Here is a 22,085-nt window from a genome sequence, read left to right as displayed (position 1 = left end):
ATCTGGCCACTAACTAAACATAATTTTAAATTCACTAACACTAATCATACAAATTTACATCAGTAGTTCATAGTCCATGCCAGCAAAGGTGTCAGAATAGGCGCATCCCTGCCTAGTCATTCTTCTTAGCAGACCACACTGGACTACAATGAACCACAAAGGACCCAGAGCTGAGAAGCTCAGCAGCATTTGTCTCACTGAGACACACCTACTCAGCTGTCTCTTAATTAATAAGCAGATACACCCTCACTGCACAACATTGTTTTCACCAGTCTGCCCTCCAACCTCTGGGTGGCTACTTACATACTCGATCTCCTACAGGACCTACACTTCTGTGAACCATTTTTGGGGAAAAACATATCCCAACCTTTTGCAAGTAGCACTGTTCCCTCCCCGAGTTAGGAAAAATTAGTACAAAAGCGCATTAAGCAATATTTCCCAATTCAAGCAACCAAAAGTAAAGGAAGGGAAGAGGAATAGGGTGGGAGGGGGATTACCGAATAATTAATGCTAAAACTCTGAAATGCTACTAAAATATTCAATATTTCAAAAAAAAAAATGCCCCATCCTCTACTCAACAAAGGTTGATCCTTTTATCACAAACGGCACAAAGGGATTTCTATCAACCCTGTTTCCCTGAAAATAAGACATATCCTGAAAATAAACGCTAACCTACTTTTTGGGGAGGCTTTACATATAAGCCCTACCCCCAAAAAATAAGCCCTAATTACACTACATTAAAAAAAGAATAAATTACCTAGCAGGTTCGGTCCAGGTCCCTCCCTCTCTAGAGGTTCAGTGCTAGAGATGAGCGAACGTGCTCGTTTAGTGCAATTACCCGATCAAGCATCGCTTTTTTCGATGAAGATTTGGGGGGCGCCGGGGGTGAGCGGGAGGGTGCGGGGGCTAGTGGGGGGGGGGGAGAGAGAGCTTCCCCCTGTTCCCCACTGTTACCCCCCGCTCCACCCTGCCGCCCCCCGAATCTTTTTGCCTGAGTAGGCAGTTATTTGAAAAAAGCGATCGAGTAATTGTCCTAAACGAGAATGTTCGCTCATCTCTATTTGGTGCAGTTCCCTCAGTCCTCAGCCTCTCGTACATCATTTCAGGCTGAACATGATGGTGCGGGGGTGTTGAGTGAGACTTCCCAGACTATCACAGCAGATTTGCCTGCTAAACACCCTGATATCAAAATATCATCCCCCTTTTACCCACTGAACAGCCAGGGACACTATGGGAGAACCATTTCTGACCTGGTACATTTGGACTCTCAAGATATAGGTGAGAAATAATGAACTTATTTGAACAGCAGAAGAAAAGTCCTACTAGAAAGGAATATGCAGTAAAGAAAAACCTCCAGCAAAATAAAGAAATAGTAGTAAGATCAGTGGACAAAGGAGGTGGTACTGGCTCCAGATTACACAGCTGACTGGATCCTACCAAGGCATTAAAGGGGTTGTCCAGTTGTAAACCAAGGATGGTCTACCTGCAGGATAGTTCATTAGTGGTAGATCAGCAGTTGCCTACTGCCAGGGATTCCCATGATCAACAGTTCACCAGGCCAGTGTGCTTGTAAACTGAGCTGATTACAGGAATCAGACAGCTCCTTCCACACAGGTTTACAGGCAAAGTTCTCATTGATGTGAATGACCTGTAATACCAAGCCTGGCCACTACAGTGAGAATGGGGCTGTCTGCTTCCTGTAGAAATTATCTCAGTGCGTGCATGCACTGGCCTGCCTAACACCTGACCCTCAACAATCTACTACTGATGATACTAAATCTAGGGTATTAATAGTTTACAACTGAATAACCCCTTTAAAGGTATTACTGGATGCAAAATAGTATAGTACAATCAAAGGGAATCTATTTGCCTCATTGAAATAAAGGGGTCGTCCAGGATTAGAAAAACATGGCTGCTTTCTACCAAACACAGAGCCACCATTGTCCAAGGGTTGTGTCTGATATTGCAACTCAGCTTCTATTCACTTCAATGGAGCTGAGCTGCAATACCAGACACAACCCTATGGACAAGGGTGGCGCTGTGTCTAGAAGAAAGCAGCCATGTTTTTCTAACCCTGGACATTCCCTTTATTGATCAAAATTTTTTTGGACGATCTAATATTAACTAAAAAAAAAAGCAATTCTTCATAATTCAGCATCCAAATCTACCGCACTGCATTCTTATCTGCCAAAAGTCCGCTGAAAAATCCCCAAGTTGTCCCATTATATCTAAGATCAGATGTATCACAAATAACAGCTCATTATCTGGGGCAACTCTTACATGAATATGTAATTTCTCTACCAGCTTCACAAGAGACTCGAGATGAATAACCTGGTGAGAAGACTATGGATGCTGTGGCTCTGTACATACAGCGGGAGCTCCGCGTCTCCAGTGTGGATTATGCCTTATCTGGGGATTCAGAACAGGAAAGAGATCACAGTGTAGCCCGAAGGAACCAAGACTTGTACTCATGAACAGCTCAAGCAACAAAGAAAAGATCCGAAGTACCAAGCAGGAATGAAGTTCTACAAATACCAAGCATATATATACACACTCATTGCCAGTAACATCTCAACCTGGATGGAGTATATATATATATTAGAGATGAGCGAGCACCAAAATGCTCGGGTGCTCGTTACTCGGGACGAAATTTTCACGATGCTCGAAGGTTCGTTTCGAGTAACGAACCCCATTGAAGTCAATGGGCGACTCGAGCATTTTTGTATATCGCCGATGCTCGCTAAGGTTTCCATTTGTGAAAATCTGGGCAATTCTAGAAAGTGATGGGAACGACACAGCAACAGATAGGGCAGGCGAGGGGCTACGTGTTGGGCTGCATCTCAAGTTCCCAGGTCCCACTATTAAGCCACAATAGCGGTAAGAGTGCCCCCCCCCTCCCAACAATTTTTACTTCTGAAAAGCCCTCATTAGCAATGCATACCTTAGCTAAGCACCACACTACCTCCAACAAAGCACAATCACTGCCTGCATGACACTCCGCTGCCACTTCTCCTGGGTTACATGCTGCCCAACCCCCCCCCCCCCCCGCAAGACGCAGTGTCCACAGCGCACACCAAAGTGACCCTGCGCAGCCTTCAGCTGCACTCATGCCACACGCTGGCCTCATAGCCACACCACCCTCATGTCTATTTATACGTGCGTCTGCCATGAGGAGGAACCACAGGCACACACTGCAGAGGGTTGGCACGGCTAGGCAGCGACCCTCTTTAAAAGGGGCGGGGCGATAGCCCACAATGCTGTACAGAAGCAATGAGAAATATAATCCTGTGCCATCGCCATCAGGAGCTGCACACGTGGGCATAGCAATGGGGAACCTATGTGCCACACACTATTCATTCTGTCAAGGTGTCTGCATGCCCCAGTCAGACCGCGTTTTTTATAAATAGTCACAGGCAGGTACAACTCCGCAATGGGAATTCCGTGTGCACCCACAGCATGGGTGGCTCCCTGGAACCCACTGGCTGTACATAAATGTATCCCATTGACGTGCCCTGGACAGCAGAGCTAACGTCAGATTAAATGCAGGTGGGCTTCGGCCCACACTGCATGCCCCAACCTGACCGGGGTTTTTAATTCATAGACACAGGCAGGTACAACTCCCTATTGTGAAGTCCCTGTGGACCGACAGCATGGGTGGGTGCCAGGAAGCCACCGGCGGTACATAAATATATCCCATTGCATTGCCCATCACAGCTGAGGTAATGTCATGTTTAATGCAGGTGGGCTTCGGCCCACACTGTATGCCCCAGTCAGACTGGGGTTCTTTAGAAGTGGACACATGCAGTTACAACTCCGTGTGGACCGACAGCATGGGTGGCTCCCTGGAACCCACCGACGGTACATAAATATATCCCATTGCAGTGCCCAGCACAGCTGAGGTAATGTTATGTTTAATGCAGGTGGGCTTCGGACCACACTGCATACCCCAGTCAGACTGGGGTTCTTTAGAAGTGGACACATGCAGTTACAACTCTGTGTGGACCGACAGCATGGGTGGCTCCCTGGAACCCACCGGCGGTACATAAATATATCCCATTGCAGTGCCCAGCACAGCTGATGTAACGTCAGCTTTAATGCAGCTGGGCAAAAAATTAATTGGATTACACTGTAGGCGAGGGCCCCAAAAAATTGGTGTACCAACAGTACTAATGTACCTCAGAAAAATTGCCCATGCCCAACCGAGAGGGCAGGTGAAACCCATTAATCGCTTTGGTTAATGTTGCTTAATTGGTAACTAGGCCTGGAGGCAGCCCAGTTAAAATAAAAATTGGTTCAGGTGAAAGTTTCAACGCTTTAATGAGCATTGAAACGTATAAACATTGTTTACAAAAATTATATGACTGAGCCTTGTGGGCCTAAGAAAAATTGCCCGTTCGGCGTGATTACGTCAGGTTTCAGGAGGAGGAGCAGGAGGAGGAGGAGGAATATTATACACAGATTGATGAAGCTAAAAGGTCCACGTTTTTGATGGTGATAGAGAACTATGCTTCCATCCGCGGGTGCAGCCTACGTATTGCTTAGGTATCGCTGCTGTCCGCTGGTGGAGAAGAGAAGTCTGGGGAAATCCAGGCTTTGTTCATCTTGATGAGTGTAAGCCTGTCGGCACTGTCGGTTGACAGGCGGGTACGCTTATCTGTGATGATTCCCCCAGACGCACTAAACACCCTCTCTGACAAGTCGCTAGCCGCAGGACAAGCAAGCACCTCCAGGGCATACAGCGCGAGTTCAGGCCACGTGTCCAGCTTCAACACCCAGTAGTTGTAGGGGGCAGAGGCGTTACGGAGGACGGTCGTGCGATCAGCTACGTACTCCCTCACCATCCTTTTACAGTGCTCCCGCCGACTCAGCCTTGACTGGGGAGCGGTGACACAGTCTTTCTGGGGAGCCAGAAAGCTGTCAAAGGCCTTAGAGAGTGTTCCCCTGCCTGTGCTGTACATGCTGCCTGATCTCCGCGCCTCCCCTGCTACCTGGCCCTCGGAACTGCGCCTTCGGCCACTAGCGCTGTCGGATGGGAATTTTACCATCAGTTTGTCCGCCAGGGTCCTGTGGTATAGCATCACTCTCGAACCCCTTTCCTCTTCGGGTATGAGAGTGGAAAGGTTCTCCTTATACCATGGGTCGAGCAGTGTGTACACCCAGTAATCCGTAGTGGCCAGAATGCGTGTAACGCGAGGGTCACGAGAAAGGCATCCTAACATGAAGTCAGCCATGTGTGCCAGGGTACCTGTACGCAACACATGGCTGTCCTCACTAGGAAGATCACTTTCAGGATCCTCCTCCTCCTCCTCAGGCCATACACACTAAAAGGATGACAGGCAAGCAGCATGGGTACCCTCAGCAGTGGGCCAAGCTGTCTCTTCCCCCTCCTCCTCATCCTCCTCATGCTCCTCCTCCTCAACGCGCTGAGATATAGACAGGAGGGTGCTCTGACTATCCAGCGACATACTGTCTTCCCCCGCCTCCGTTTCCGAGCGCAAAGCGTCTGCCTTTATGCTTTGCAGGGAACTTCTCAAGAGGCATAGCAGAGGAATGGTGATGCTAATGATTGCAGCATCGCCGCTCACCATCTGGGTAGACTCCTCAAAGTTTCCAAGGACCTGGCAGATGTCTGCCAACCAGGCCCACTCTTCTGTAAAGAATTGAGGAGGCTAACTCCCACTGCGCCGCCCATGTTGGAGTTGGTATTCCACTATAGCTCTACGCTGCTCATAGAGCCTGGCCAACATGTGGAGCGTAGAGTTCCACCGTGTGGGCACGTCGCACAGCAGTCAGTGCACTGGCAGATGAAACCGATGTTGCAGGGTGGCAGCGTCCGTGTGGGACTTGCGGAAATGTGCGCAGAGCAAGCGCACCTTTCCGAGCAGGTCTGACAAGCATGGGTAGCTTTTCAGAAAGCGCTGAACCACCAAATTAAAGACGTGGGCCAGGCATGGCACGTGCGTGAGGCTGCCGAGCTGCAGAGCCGCCACCAGGTTACGGCCGTTGTCACACACGACCATGCCCGGTTGGAGGCTCAGCGGCGCAAGCCAGTGGTCAGTCTGCTCTGTCAGACCCTGCAGCAGTTCGTGGGCTGTGTGCCTCTTCTCTCCTAAGCTGAGTAGTTTCAGCACAGCCTGCTGACGCTTGCCCACCGCTGTGCTGCCGTGCCGCGCGACACCAACTGCTGTCGACGTGCTGCTGCTGACACATCTTGATTGCGAGACAGAGGTTGCGTAGGAGGAGGAGGAGGGTGGTTTAGTGGATGAAGCATACACCGCCGCAGATACCACCACCGAGCTGGGGCGCGCAATTCTGGGGGTGGGTAGGACATTAGCAGTCCCAGGCTCTGACTCTGTCCCAGCCTCCACTAAATTCACCCAATGTGCCGTCAGGGAGATATAGGGGCCCTGCCCGCCTGTGCTTGTCCACGTGTCCGTTGTTAAGTGGACCTTGGCAGTAACCGCGTTGGTGAGGGCGCGTACAATGTTGCGGGAGACGTGGTCGTGCAGGGCTGGGACGGCACATCGGGAAAAGTAGTGGCGACTGGGAACTGAGTAGCGCGGGGCCGCCGCCATCATGCTTTTGAAGGACTCCGTTTCCGCAACCCTATACGGCAGCATCTCCAGGCTGATAAATTTGGCTATGTGCACGTTTAACGCTTGAGCGTGCGGGTGCGTGGTGGCGTACTTGCGCTTGCGCTCCAACACTTGCGCTAGCGACGGCTGGACGGTGCGCTGAGAGGCATTGGTGGATGGGGCCGAGGACAGCGGAGGTGAGGGTGTGGGTGCAGGCCAGGAGACGGTAGTGCCTGTGTCCTGAGAGGGGGGTTGGATCTCAGTGGCAGATTGGGGCACAGGGGGAGAGGCAGCGGTGCAAACCGGAGGCGGTGAACGGCCTTCATCCCACCTTGTGGGGTGCTTGGCCATCATATGTCTGCGCATGCTGGTGGTGGTTAGGCTGGTAGTGGTGGCTCCCCGGCTGATCTTGGCGCGACAAAGGTTGCACACCACTGTTCGTCGGTCGTCTGCACTCTCAGTGAAAAACTGCCAGACCTTTGAGCACCTCGGCCTCTGCAGGGTGGCATGGCGCGAGGGGGCGCTTTGGGAAACAGTTGGTGGATTATTCGGTCTGGCCCTGCCTCTACCCCTGGCCACCGCACTGCCTCTTCCAACCTGCCCTGCTGCTGCACTTGCCTCCACCTCTGAAGACCTGTCCTCAGTAGGCGTAGCAAACCAGGTGGGGTCAGTCACCTCATCGTCCTGCTGCTCTTCCTCCGAATCCTCTGTGTGCTCCTCCCTCGGACGTACTCCAATTACTGCTACCTGAGTGATAGACAACTGTGTCTCATCATCATCGTCCTCCTCACCCACTGAAAGCTCTTGAGACAGTTGCCGGAGGTCCCCAGCCTCATCCCCCGGACCCCGGGAACTTTCCAAAGGTTGGGCATCGGTCACGACAAACTCCTCCAGTGGGAGAGGATTCGGAGCCATTGCTGCCCATTCTGGGCAGAGGCCCGAGAACAGTTCCTGGGAGTCTGCCTGCTCCTCAGAATGTGTCATTGTAATGGAGTGAGGAGGCTGGGAGGAAGGAGGAGCAGCAGCCAGAGGATTCAGAGTTGCAGCAGTGGACGGCGCAGAATTCTGGGTGGTCGATAGATTGCTGGATGCACTTTCTGCCATCCACGACAGGACCTGCTCACACTGCTCATTTTCTAATAAAGGTCTACCGCGTGGACCCATTAATTGTGAGATGAATGTGGGGACGCCAGAAACATGCCTTTCTCCTAATCCCGCAGCAGTCGGCTGCGATACACCTGGATCAGGAGCTCGGCCTGTGCCCACACCCTGACTTTGCCTCCGCGTCCTCGCCCGCGTCCACGTCCTCTAGGCCTACCCCTACCCCTCAGCATGCTGTATTACCAGTAGTGCAGAAACAGAACGGTGTAATTAAATGTGCCGCTTATTGGCCTGTGGTTGGAGGCTGACTTCGCTTACGGAACGCACAGCAGAGCCAGGAAAGAATTTTGCGCAAGCCTGCTGTAACACTTAGCTGCCTGCGTATTAATTAGGACAACTACCCCCAGCAGAAACGCAGTACAGTCAGGACGGTCACAGGCAGCCCAAATAGATTTTTTTTCCCAAATTTTTTTGGAAAAGCCCACTGCCTATATAGACTGTATATGTCTTTCACTGTCCCTGCCTCACCACCACTACTGGCCCTGGACTATGTAAAATTACTGCAGGACGCAATGCTCTGGACGCAATGCTCTGCACGGCCGATATACAAAAAAAAAAAAAAAAAGTGCAACACTGCAAAAAGCAGCCTCAACAGTACTGCACACGGTCAGATGTGGCCCTAAGAAGGACCGTTGGGGTTCTTGAAGCCTAAAATCAATCCTAACACTCTCCCTATAGCAGCTCCGGCATCAGCAGCACTTCCCTGATCTCTGTCAGAATGCATCTGTGGCGAGCCGCGGGAGGCGCCGATTTATATACTCGGGTGACAACTGATCTCGCCAGCCACTCACTGCAGGGGGGTGGTATAGGGCTTGAACGTCGCAGGGGGAAGTTGTAATGCCTTCCCTGTCTTTCTATTGGCCAGAAAAGCGCGCTAACGTCTCAGAGATGAAAGTGAAAGTAACTCGAACATCGCGTGGTGCTCGCCTCTAGTAACGAGCATCTCGAACACGCTAATACTCGAACGAGCATCAAGCTCGGACGAGTACGTTCGCTCATCTCTAATATATATATAATCCAGTCCTTCCAGGGGGAGATGTTACTGGCAATGAGTGTATAATACAGAACTAACGATGACCTGTCGGTCTGTGTGTGCGTGAGTTACATGCTCTGCTCCTGATCACATGATGGTGATGTCATTAAAGGTCCTTCTTCCAGAGTGAGATACATGCCCCACATCCGGATCACATGATAGTGACATCATTACAGGTCCTGTAAGCACATGGCTCCTGTCCAGCTAGGTGTCTGTTAATGTTCAATAGCAACTGATGCCACAGGGGTTTGTAGGAGATGGAATACTAATGAACACCTACCATCAGCATCTGTGATGATGTCACCATCATGTGATCAGTCACCTGTGTGAGAGGAGTTCACGGTCACATGATGAGGGGGTGATCAGTGTGTGTGGGACTCTGCTGTGCTGCCTTGGATCGCTGTTGTATGAAGAATGTATGTAGCAGATATGTATGTGTGTGAGACGTGCATGTAGCAGAGCTGTGTGGCGTATTGTGCAACCAGAAAAACCTTGTACTATATAATTTCCTAATAATTATATATATATATATATATATATATATATATATATATATATACACTCATTGTCAGTAACACAGGTGAGGTAGATTCTCCTCAGCATAGAAATAATTTTCCTAGGCTTTATGGTTTCTGAGAGAAACTCTCTCATGTATCGCAGATTTTCACAGTTTTCATGCTTAGAATTGAATATTGAAATTGTAACCCCTTTACTTTGCCTGTTAGGACGTAAAGAATGGTTGTGGCAAATTTCATGTTTGTGCGGTTCATATGTCTGTTATTAGTTACATAGGGGGTCACTTACTTTTGCATTTACAATTGAATAACCAAGTTGTGACCCTTTTACTTTTCCTATTTAGGACCTAAAGAATGCTCCTGCCAAATGTGGCGTTTGTAGGACATCGGGAAGTTAGAGAACTATTGGCGAGTCTGTCAGGACTGAGGTCCGGGGAACTGGAGGTCCCTGAAAATGCCCGAATTTTGTCCCTACCTACTTGCCCCCCTGGGCTAAGCTCCAGGGCGACAACTGGGCCGCGGTCCTTACACTCACTAAGGAAGGGGGACACAGGGACTAAAAGAACAGACAGACATTGGAACAAACAATAGCAAGGAGAGTCAGACTATCCGGGTCGGCAATGGGAGGGTACGCGGTACAAGAGGGTCAGGCAATGGCAGCGTCCGGTCCAAAAACAGGGAGTCAAAAGTCAGGAGTCACAACACGAAGTACGCTGGTGTAGCAGAAAGACCAAATAAACACTGGCAAGGAAAACACACACATTCGTTAAATACTGTCAGACTCCCCGCCCAGCAGCTGATTAGGGCGGAGAGTCTGACAGCAACTGAGAACACCAAGCCACGCTGGGGAACCTGCCTCCATCCCTGCAGGAGGCAGCAACGGAAAAGCGTGCCATGGTGCTGAAGACGCGGCGCGGGATGGCACCAACCGCATCCCTAGCAACCTGGCGGCCAGGGGAGGTAACTAGGACTGGGGCTCCCCTGCACCGCACGGCAGCCACCTGGGGGACAGGACCGGCCATTAGGGCATGGACGACCTGCGAGCCGCCGGTCCTGACAGAGTCAGTCAGTGAGGACTTTGGCCTTTCTATATTTAGATATATAGATGCTCCTTCTAGGGGAGGGAAGTTACTGACAATTACTGTATATTAGTGTATATTTTTGTCAAACCCGTCACATTTTTATGCTTCTGGCAGTGGAGCTCTGCGCTTGTATTTACTAGGACAGTTGTGTTTTCTATTGTTATTATTTTGGGGGTCATGTGACTTCTGGATTGCTTTTTAGTGTGTTTTTTGGGAAACAAGCAAAAGAAAAATAGCGATTCTGGCGTTACTTATTAAAATAATTTCTGCAGCGTTCACCATGTGAGCTAAATAAAATATTGATTCATTGTCTGGGTCGCTGTGTATGCAGTAACACCGACTATCTGCTGCTTATTTAAGACATTTCCGAATCTTACCAATTTAATAAGGTGTTTTGTGGGGAAAATCTGTATTTTTTATTGTATTCTTTAAAAATAACGTTTATTGAACTTTGTTGACACTATTTTTTATTCATTTAAGAAGAAGATTTGAAGATGGGATCATTCGATCGCTGGGACAGTACACTGTATTCATTTGTTGTGCGGTCTACTAAGCCTATGACAGCAGCCTATTACACTCTGGAGGCGGGGTCTAATAGGCAGAGTTACATGGCAGACATGGAGACCTTTGTCAGACTTCCGTCTGCCATAGTAACCCATTGGTACTATGCCATCGCATTGCAGCACCAGCATACCGCTAGGAGTTGTAGGGGTCACAATTGCAACTCGGCTCCTTATCAAACAGGGACCCATGGGCCCCCGCTATATGCCATCTCACCGCCACGGCCAGCAGCCAATTACGGGTGTGCGCTCCTACCTTCCACTGAGTGACTGCAGTTGTGATTAGTCACAACTCCAGTCTATCAGTCCACTGCCAGACATGTGATTGGTCCAGCTGGCGGTGTGCTGACAGTGTTGGGGTTGGAGGCGGAGTACATGCGGTGTAAGCACATATGTACCACATGTAATCTCGTATGTATTAAACGCTCCTCTGAGAAGCCCCATTGAAATCAATGGAAGCATTTTACAGTGTTTAGTGCTGCCCCCATAATGCAGTGTTAAGCGTTTAAAATAGCGGTGTGTGTGAGCGCTGCCGGCGGGCTGCAATCACATGTTCATGCAGTCCAGGAAATGAGTTATGTTTCAAAAGCTTACGCCATGGGGCCAGATCATGTATGTACAGCTGTATCCTGCGTGGTTTAGGCATTGCTATGGGAACAGGTGGGGAGGAGCCCGAACTGAACTTTTGCACCCAGGCCCCTGAGCCTTTAGTTACCCCCTTGTCATCTGCTTACATGCTGCAGTTTCTATTGATTGTGGCATGTAAGGGGTTAAATTGCCAGGATCTTAGGTTTCTCCTCTACTGGCAGTTAGAGCAGGAGCCGGGCTGTGACTAGTCAGCCAAACCACCGCAGGTTTTAAGTTAATTAGTGAGGTCAATAAAAAGGTGTATTGGCCGTCACTAAGGGGTTTAGGAATGTCATCCTTGCCTCATTTACAAATCTCTAGGCAATACTGTTGTAGCTATAGACAGACATATTATAGACATTATCGGCCCTCGCTATCTCATGGCTGCATTATCTGCACCTCTGATAACTGATTAGACATTACCTATCAACATGTATCACACTGGTTTTCAGCTGAGGTTAAAGTTGCTGTAAGGCGCCTGAAAAGATTTTTGCCAATAAAGTCATTAATCCCTAAACCATCAAGAAAGTGAAATAACCTTTAGATTATTTGCAAATGAGCTTAAACATGGTCATCCAATAATTAATAAATCGGGTCCTTTGAAAGCTCACAATGAGACCGTCAGCAGATAGATGAGCATACAGCGCAAAAGGTTCATAAATTCAATGTGAAATATCAAACAAATTGACAAATTGAAAGATTATATTATATCTTGTCTCATCAAAGTGGATATACTATGTTGACAAAAGAACCCCCCCCCCCCCCCCCATGAATGCTGCGCGATCAGGTGATGTGTGAGCAGTAGGTATAAAGGAGAGAATCACACTGGAGACCCCAGTACAGAAACCATCAGATATCCTCAGGTGTAGAGCTGACAACGGGGTCTGGGGGGGGGGGGGGGGGGGAGTCACCAGGTGTAGAGATGACAACGGGGTCTGGTGGTGGCATGTCACCAGCTGTAGAGCTAACAACGGGGTCTGGTGAGGGGATGTCACCAGCTGTAGAGCTGACAACAGGGTCTGGTGTGGGGATGTCACCAGGTGTAGAGTTGACAATGGGGTCTGGTAGGGGGGATGTCACCAGGCGTAGAGCTGACAACAGGGTCTGGTGAGGGGATGTCACCAGGTGTAGAGCTGACAATGGGGTCTGGCGGTGACATGTCACTAGGTGTAGAGCTGACAACAGGGGGCTGGTGGGGAGATGTCACCAGGTGTAGAGTTGACAACGGGGTCTAGTTGGAGGGATGTCACAAGGTGTAGAGCTGACAATGGGCTCTGGTGGTAGGATGTCACCAGGTGTAGAACTGACAGCGGGGTCTGGTGGTGGGATGTCACCAGGTGTAGAGCTGACAATGGGGTCTGCTGGTAGGATGTCACCAGGTGTAGAGCTGACAGCGGGGTCTGGTGGTGGGATGTCACCGGGTGTAGAGCTGACAATGAGGTCTGGTGGTGGGATGTTACCAGGTGTAGAGCTGACCACAAGGTTTGGCGGTGCAATGTCACCAGCTAATCAGTACGGGGCATAGCAGCACTTTTGGACCTTTCAAAGCCCCTTGTAAGACTCTCTATCTACTCTGCTTCATAAGGTCATCCAATTATTTTGGACGTGAATTCCATCACATATGGACTTTCCGAGTAAATAGACTGACATCTTCAAAACTACGTGATCAATATCCCCAGGTACCTAAGAGATACCGGTCACTTACATACTTTGATTAATTAAATATCTTGGAAAGATTCATACATTTGGTGTTCACGAGATGTAAAATCTTTATACTCAAGTGTCAATCATTCTTTAGGCATCGAAGCCGTCAAGCATTATCTCAACGATGATCCCCTCATTTCTTATCAACAGACATCTTTCATCATCGACTCCATTGAATTAATTTTACATAGTAACTATTTTGTTTTTAAGAAACAGTTTTATATTCAGGTAAGAGGCACGGCCATGGGCACTAAATTCGCACCTAGTTACCCTAACTTATGCTCACAACTCAACAATAACCAGTGGGGTCTTGAGTTTACTGGCACTTTTGATCCAAACCAAATAATTTTCTTTGATCTAGAACTCTATGTTGTAGTTTAGTCTCTACCCACCATGACTCATTTTAAAACTGTGGATTCAGTTATTTGGTTTTACACAGTTGCTAAATGATGATAAAAAGTGTGAAGTCAATATACCCTACACCTAATTTAAGCAGATATGCAGAAGCTGCCCCTCTGACTATGTCTATAAGGAACAGGCTGAAATCCTGAAATCTCATTTTAAAGAGAAAGGTTACTTGCATTTAATAGAGTCTTGGATGAAGACATTTCCTATTTTAATTAAAGAGCCAGAAAGAAATGATTTTATGCACTCAGCTCTTCACATGACGTCTTTTAATCTGGGTTATTTTTAACATAAAATTGATTTATTAATGATGATAATAATAATCTTTATTTGTATGGCGCCAACATATTCTGCAGCGCTTACATAGACAGGGGGGATACAGAAAGACAAAAGTACAAAAATTACAGAACCACGGTTACATAGTATTTAGAGATGAGCGAGCACACTCGTTCGAGCATCAGGGTACTCGAGATGCTCGTTACTCGAGACGAACCCCACGCGGTACTCGAGTCAATTGCATTTCCTCACAGTAGTGAGTGGCTGGGCCGATTAGGAGACCGCTGAGTACTTAAACTGGTCCCTCTGTCTGCTCCTCCTTCCTCCCAGCCTCCTCACTCCATGAAAATGACACATTCTGAGCAGGCAGACTCCCAGGAACTGTTCTCGGGTCCCTGCCCTGAGTGGGAAAAAAAATGTTTCCTCCTCTCACCTAAGGAGTTTGTCGTGACCGATGCCCAACCTTTGGAAAGTTCCCAGAGTCCGGGTGATGAGGCTGGGGACTTTAAGCAACTGTCTCAAGAGCTTTTTGTGGATGAGGATGATGAGACACAGTTGTCTGTCAGTGAGGTAGTAGTAGGGGAAAGTAAGTCCGAGTGAGGAGCGCACAGAGGATTCGGAGGAAGAGCTGCTGGACGATGAAGTGACTGACCCCACCTGGTTTGCTAAGCCTACTGAGGACAGGGCTTCAGAGGGGGAGGCAAGTGTAGCAGGAGGACAGGCTGGAAGAGGCAGTGGAGTGGCAAGAGGTAGAGCAGGGCCAGAGTGAAGAATCCCTCAACTGTTTCCCAAAGCACCCCCTCTCGGCAAGCCTCCGTGCAGAGGGCTAGGTGTTCAAAGGTGTGGATGTTTTTTAGTGAGAGTGCGGCTGACCATCGAACAGTGGTGTTCAACCTGTGTTGCACCAAGATCAGCCGGGGAGCCACCACTAACAGCCTCACCACCACCAGCATGCACAGGCATGTGATGGCCAAGCACCCCACAAGGTGGGACAAAGGCCATTCACCACCTCCAGGTCACACCACTGCCTCTTCCCCTGTACCACAACCTGCCACATAGATCCAATCCCCCTCCCAGGACGCAGACACGAGCGCCTCCTGGCTTGCACCCACACCCTCACCTCCATGGTCCTCCACTCCATCCAGCTATGTCCCTCAGTTCAGTGGTCAGCTGTCGCTAACACAAGCTTTGGAACGAAAGCGGAAATACGCCACCTCCCACCCGCATGCACAAGCTTTAAACATGCACATTGCCAAATTAATCAGCCTGGAGATGCTGCTGTACAGGCTTGTGGAAACGGTGGTCCCGCGCTACTCAGTCCCCAGTCGCCACTATTTTTCCCGGTGTGCCCTTCACGCCCTACACCAGCACATCTCCCGCAATATAAAGCATGCCCTCACCAATGCGGTTACTGGGAAGGTCCACCCAACCACGGACACGTGGACAAGTAGTGGCGGGCAGGGCCACTATATCTACCTGACGGCACATTGCGTGAATTTGCTGGAGGCTGGGACCGAGTCAGAGCCTGGGTCCACTCACGTCCTACACACACCACCCAGAATAGCCGGTCTTACCTCGGTGCTGGTATCTGCAGTGTTTTATGCCACCTCCTCCAAACCCTCCCTCTCCTCCTCCTCCTCCGCAACCTCTATCTCTCAATTAAGAGATGTGAGCACGTCGCCAGCAGTCGGTAGCGCGCGGCGCGGCAGCACAACGGTGGGCAAGCGTCAGCAAGCTATGCTGAAACTAATCATCTTAGGTGACAAGAGGCACACGGCCCCTAAGCTGTTGCAGGGTCTGACAGAGCAGACCGACCTCTGGCTTTCGCCGCTGAGCCTGCAACCGGGCATGGTCGTGTATGACAACAGCTGTAACTTGGTGGCGGCACTGCAGCTCGGCAGCCTCACACACGTGCCATGCCTGGCCCACGTCTTCATTCTGGTGGTTCAGCGGTTTCTGAAAAACTACCCCCACTTGTCTGACCTGCTCGGCAAGGTGCGCCGCGTCTGTGCACATTTCCGCAAGTCCACCATAGACGCTGCCACCCTGAGGACCCTGAAACATTGGTTTCAGCTGCCAGAGCACTGACTACTGTGCGACGTGCCCACACGCTGGAATTCTACTCTGCACGTGTTGGCCAGGCTGTACGAGCAGCGTAGAGCAATAGTGGAATACCAGCTGCAACATGGGTGGCAGAGTGGTAGTCAACCTCCGCAATTCTTTACTGAGGAGTGGACATGGATGGCAGACATCTGCCAGGTCCTCAGAAATTTTGAGGAATCTACCCAGATGGTGAGGGGCGATGCGGCCATCATTAGTGTTACTTCCCGCTGCTTTTCATGCTGAGAAGTTCGCTGCTAAGCATAAAGGCTGATGCTTTGCAGTTGGAACAGGAGATGAGGGATGATAGTATGTCGCTTGATAGCCAGACCACCCTCATATCTATCTCTCAGCATGTTTTGGAGGAGGGGGAAGAGACAGCTGGCCACACTGCAGAGGGTACCCATGTTGCTTGCCTCTCATCTGTTCAGCATGTATGGGCTGAAGAGGAGGAGGAGTAGGATCCTGAAAGTCATCCTCCTAGTGAGGACTACAGTGGCTGACTACATGCTAGGCTGCCTTTCCTGTGACCCTCGCGTTAGTTGCATTCTGGCCAAGACGGATTAATGGGAGTACACCCTTCTAGACCCACGGTATAAGGAGAACCTTTCCACTCTCATTCCCGAAGAGGAAAGGGATACAAGAGAGATGCAATACCACAAGGCCCTGGTGGAAAAAGTTATGCTAAAGTTCCCATCAGACAGCACTAGTGGCAGAAGATGCAGTTCCAAGGGCCAAGTAGCAGGGGAGGAGCGGGGATCAGGCAGCATGTCCAGTGCAGGCAAGAGAACACTCTCCAAGGCCTTTGCCAGTTTTATGGCTCCCCAGCAAGACTGTGTTCCAACCACTATCGAGTCAAGGCTGAGTTAGAGGGAGCACTGTAAAAAGATGGTGAGGGAGTACGTAGCCGATCGTACCACTGTCCTCTGTGATGCCTCTGCTCCATACAACTATTGAGTGTCAAAGCTGGTCACGTGGCACGAACTTGCACTGTACGCCCTGGAGGTGCTGGCCTGCCCTGCCGCTAGCGTCTTGTCAGAAAGGGTGTTTAGTGCAGCTGGGGGAATCATCACGAATAAACATACCCGCCGGTCAACTGCCAGCGCTCCCATGCTTACACTTAAAAAGATGAACAAATGCTGGATGTCCCCAGACTTCTCTTCTCCACCAGCAGAATGCAGTGGAACTTAATGATTCTTTTCAGTGCAACAGGAGAAAAATGCATCCTCTATCATCACAAAAAAACGGGGAATTAGCTTCGTCAATCACTCTCGGATATTATTACTCCTCCTACTCCTCCTCCTAAAACAGCATGTCATCACGCTGAACTGCCAATTTGTCTGCTGCCCAAACGCCTCTGTTTAAAAGTTTCAAAAGTATTTATACTTTAACTGAAACCAATTTTTTTGGAGAGCTGCCTCCAGGCTTTGTTACAAATTATGTAACAGTGAGCTGTATCTTTAAAAAATGTTTATGGGTTTCACTTGCCGTCGCGGTTGAGCAATTTTTCAGGGGTACACTTGTACTCTTGGTACACCAATTTTTCTGGCCCTTGCCTATACTGTTACCTAATTTTTCCGGCCTTCACCTACACTCTTGGTAACCACATTTTTTAAGGTGTTCGCCTATACTCTAGGTACACCAGTGTTTCAGGGGTTCGCCTACACTCTTGCTACAGAAATGTTACAGGGGGTTGCCTATACTCTTGCTACAGAAATGTCACTGGGGTCCACCTATACTCTTGCTACATAAATGCTACTGGGGTCTGCCTATACACTTGCCACAGAAATGTTACAGGGGTCCGCCTATACTCTTGCTACATAAATGTTACTGGGGTCCGCCTGTACACTTGCTACTGAAAGGTTTGAAGGGTTCGCCTATACTCTTGCTACAGAAATGTTACAGGGGTCCGCCTATACTCTTGCAACATCAATGTTACTGGGGTTTGCCTATACACTTTCTACTAAAAGGTTTGAGGGGTTCGCTCATACTCTTGCTACAGTAATGTTACAGGGGTCCGCCTATACTCTTGCTACAGAAATGTTACAGGGGTTCGCCTATACTTTTGCTACAGAAATGTTACTGGGGTCTGCCTATACTCTTGCTACATCAATGTTACTGGGGTCTGCCTATACTCTTGCTACGTCAATGTTACTGGGGTCTGCCTATACTCTTGCTACAGAAATGTTACAGGGGTCCGCCTATACTCTTGCTACAGAAATGTTACTGGGGTCCGCCTATAGTCTTGCTACAGAAATGTTACAGGAGTTTGTCTATACTCTTGCTACAGAAATGTTACTGGGGTCCGCCTATATTCTTCCTGCAGAAATGTTACAGTGGTCCGCCTATACTTTTGCTACAGAAATGTTACAGAGGGGTCCACCTACACTCTTGCTACATAAATGTTTCTGGGCTCCGCCTGTACTCTTGCTACAGAAATGTTACTGGGGTCCGCCTATACTCTTGCTACAGAAATGTTTCTGGGGTCCGCCTATACTCTTGCTACATAAATGCTACTGGGGTCTGCCTATACACTTGCCACAGAAATGTTACAGGGGTCCGCCTATACTCTTGCTACATAAATGTTACTGGGGTCCGCCTGTACACTTGCTACTGAAAGGTTTGAAGGGTTCGCCTATACTCTTGCTACAGAAATGTTACAGGGGTCCGCCTATACTCTTGCTACAGAAATGTTACTGGGGTCCGCCTATACACTTGCTACTGAAAGGTTTGAAGGGTTCGCCTATACTCTTGCTACAGAAATGTTACAGGGGTCCGCCTATAGTCTTGCTACAGAAATGTTACTGGGGTCCGCCTATACTCTTGCAACATCAATGTTACTGGGGTTTGCCTATACACTTTCTACTAAAAGGTTTGAGGGGTTCGCTCATACTCTTGCTACTGTAATGTTACAGGGGTACGCCTATACTCTTGCTACAGAAATGTTACAGGGGTCCGCCTATACTCTTGCTACAGAAATGTTACTGGGGTCCGCTTATAGTCTTGCTACAGAAATGTTACAGGAGTTTGTCTATACTTTTGCTACATAAATTTTACTGGAGTCCGCCTATATTCTTCCTGCAGAAATGTTACAGTGGTCCGCCTATACTTTTGCTACAGAAATGTTACAGAGGGGTCCACCTACACTCTTGCTACATAAATGTTTCTGGCGTCCGCCTGTACTCTTGCTACAGAAATGTTACTGGGGTCCGCCTATACTCTTGCTACAGAAATGTTTCTGGGGTCCGCCTATACTTTTGCTACAGAAATGTTACTGGGGTCCGCCTATACTCTTGCTACATAAATGTTTCTGGGGTCCGCCTGTACTCTTGCTACAGAAATGTTACTGAGGTCCGCCTATACTCTTGCTACAGAAATGTTACTAGGGTCCGCCTATGCTGTGGGTGCACAAAGACTTCCCATCGTGGTGTTTTACCTGTCCAGCACAAATACACTGAATAAATAGGGCAGAAATGTGGGCCGAGGCCGAGGCCCTTGGCGGGGTGAAACTCTGCCATATTTGGGCACTCTGTTTTTCTCATGTCTAATACCATCTTTCAGTTACTTGGCCTCGCCTATGCTGTGGGTGCACAAAGACTTTCCATTGCGGTGTTTTACCTGTCTGGCACAAATACACTGACTGACTTGGGCAAAAATGTGGGCCGAGGCCGGTGTCCTTGGCGGGGTGAAACTCTGCCATGTTTGGGCACTCTGATTTCTTCCTGTGTAATACCATCTTTGTGCACCCACAGCATAGGCAAGCCAAAGGAACTCCAAGACTAAGGGAGTGAAAAGTATCAAAGAGCCGTTTAGGGTTGTGCGATAGTGAGGAGACGAGAGAGGTGAAGAAGACATGTATGGCGGGGTGGAGGGTGAAGTTGTAGGTTCTGAGCATGAATTTGTAGTGGAGGAAGTCTGCAGACGTTTGCGACTTCCTTCACAGCCATTCAGCACTTCTAGAGCACAGCCGGATGAAGCGTGTTTGAGGCGTGAACCAGGGCTGCTGTGTTCTACATCAGATGGCTCGGGTCATGGAGGGCGCCGCTTCATCCAGTGCATGTTTTAGAGCAGTGTTGTAGTGAGCGGCAGCCAGGTTGGGGCAGGAGAGGAGAGAGATAGGGGACACAGAGAACTGTAGGGATTCAGCAAAGTCTTGGGTGTGAATGGCCTTAAGGTTCCTTTAGGTACGGTAGGTAGGTGGGTCTGGAGAGATGTTAGGGAGCAAGAGATGTTACAGAGAAAGAGAGGAGGTTATGATCTGAGAGCGGGAGAGGGGAGTTAGTGAAGTTAGAAGCAGAGCAGAGATGGGGGAAGGCCAGATCCAGAGTATTGCCATCCCTGTGAGTGGGAGAGGCTGTGAGTTGAGAGAGACCAACGGAGGAGGTGAGTGAAAGAAGCTGAGATGTTAAAATCACCTAAGATGAGGGTTGGAATTTCGCAGGATAGGAAGTGGAAGAGCCAGGCAGCAAAGTGGTTCATAAACAGGCGAGGAGCACCTGGGGGGCAGTAGATAACTGCTATTCGCATGGACAGCGGACGGAAAAGCCGCAGCGTATGTACCTCAAATGATGGAAAAGTGAGTGAGGGTACGGGGGGGGGGGGGGGTGACCTGACAGGTACACTTCGGGGAGAGAAGAGCACCTACTCCTCCTCCATGCCTGTCATCTTGTCTAAGGGTATGGGACAACTGCAGGCCATTGTAAGACAGTGCAGCAGCGGAGGCCGTGTCAGACTACTGTATCCACGTTTCTGTAACAGTGAGCAAATTTAAGGATTTAGCAGTAAAAAAGTTGTGGATGGTGGGGAGTTTATTACATGCTGACTGGCAGTTCCAGAGCGCACATTTAAAAGAGTCGGGGGGGGGGGTAGGTTGGGCTGGGGATTTTATTAGTGAGTCAGGTAGGAGGTGATAGCTTGGAGCAATGGAGGGTACGCCAGGATTGGGAGAGATATACCTAGCTGCTCATAGCAGCAGGATAGCAAGGGTTAGCTGATGGTTAAGAGATTTATGAGGGCGACTTTTATGTTTGTTAGTGGCATTAGGGGGTTTGAGGCTAAGCAAGATGGTAAAGAGTGCATGTGAACTGGGCATAGGTGAGGACAGGAGAGAGGGGCTAATTTGAATAGAGTGCCCCAGAGGTTGGCACTAGAAAGAAGTTCTGAAACTGAGAGCAAAGATGAAAACAGAGGTGACAGTATTAGCGATAGCTTTGAAGTGTAAAGCATTTAGGCAGAGTTTGAGGCCTACCTGTCTGCTGCCCTGTTGAACTGCTATGGTCAAACTGCATCATACTTCATCCAGCCATACTTAATACAGCTTATATTCTAGTGGCAGCCACACGCGTGGCATACATACTTACACTAATATTATAGTGAAAGTTAAAAGGTACAACTAGGAAACAGCTAGGAGTGGCTAATCAGGTTCCAATTGACTAGCCAGCTGACTTTAGCATTGCAAACCTAGTGACCAAAAGAGGGGGGGGGGGGGGGGATTTATTGCTGTCATTAGATAAGGTAAGCATCTCAACAAGGATGGGTGAAAGATGGCATTTGGGGGAGGTGGATGGCAGAAGTGACTAAAAGTAAAGTTTCATTTAGCCAGTAAAAGGTACCAATGCAAACAGATGAAATGCAAAACACACAATTCACAGCAAGCAAGCAGCACAGATGATTTTAGCAAAATATTGGGAAACCCTTAGGGGGAACCTGTTTTTAGGTGATAAGAGTCCCGTTAGGTGATAAGAGTCCTGAAAAAACAGTAGTAGTATTCACAGCAAAAAATCTAAAAAATATCCTTGCCCCTTCTTCCACACACCTTATACCGTCTATCAACCTTGCAAGTACAGCAATTGGTGCATGTAAAGCAGCCTACAAATGTGCCAAAAGGAAATGTAAATGCTGTTCAAGTATACAGCTTGGGAGTAGAGATGAGCGAGCACCAAAATGCTCGGGTGCTCGTTACTCGGGACGAAATTATCGCGATGCTCGAGGGTTCGTTTCGAGTAACGAACCCCATTGAAGTCAATGGGCGACCCGAGCATTTTTGT

The sequence above is a fragment of the Eleutherodactylus coqui genome, chromosome 6 (genome assembly GCF_035609145.1).
Source record: "Eleutherodactylus coqui strain aEleCoq1 chromosome 6, aEleCoq1.hap1, whole genome shotgun sequence".
Lineage (NCBI taxonomy): Eukaryota > Metazoa > Chordata > Amphibia > Anura > Eleutherodactylidae > Eleutherodactylus > Eleutherodactylus coqui.
This window is presented reverse-complemented; position numbering follows the sequence as displayed.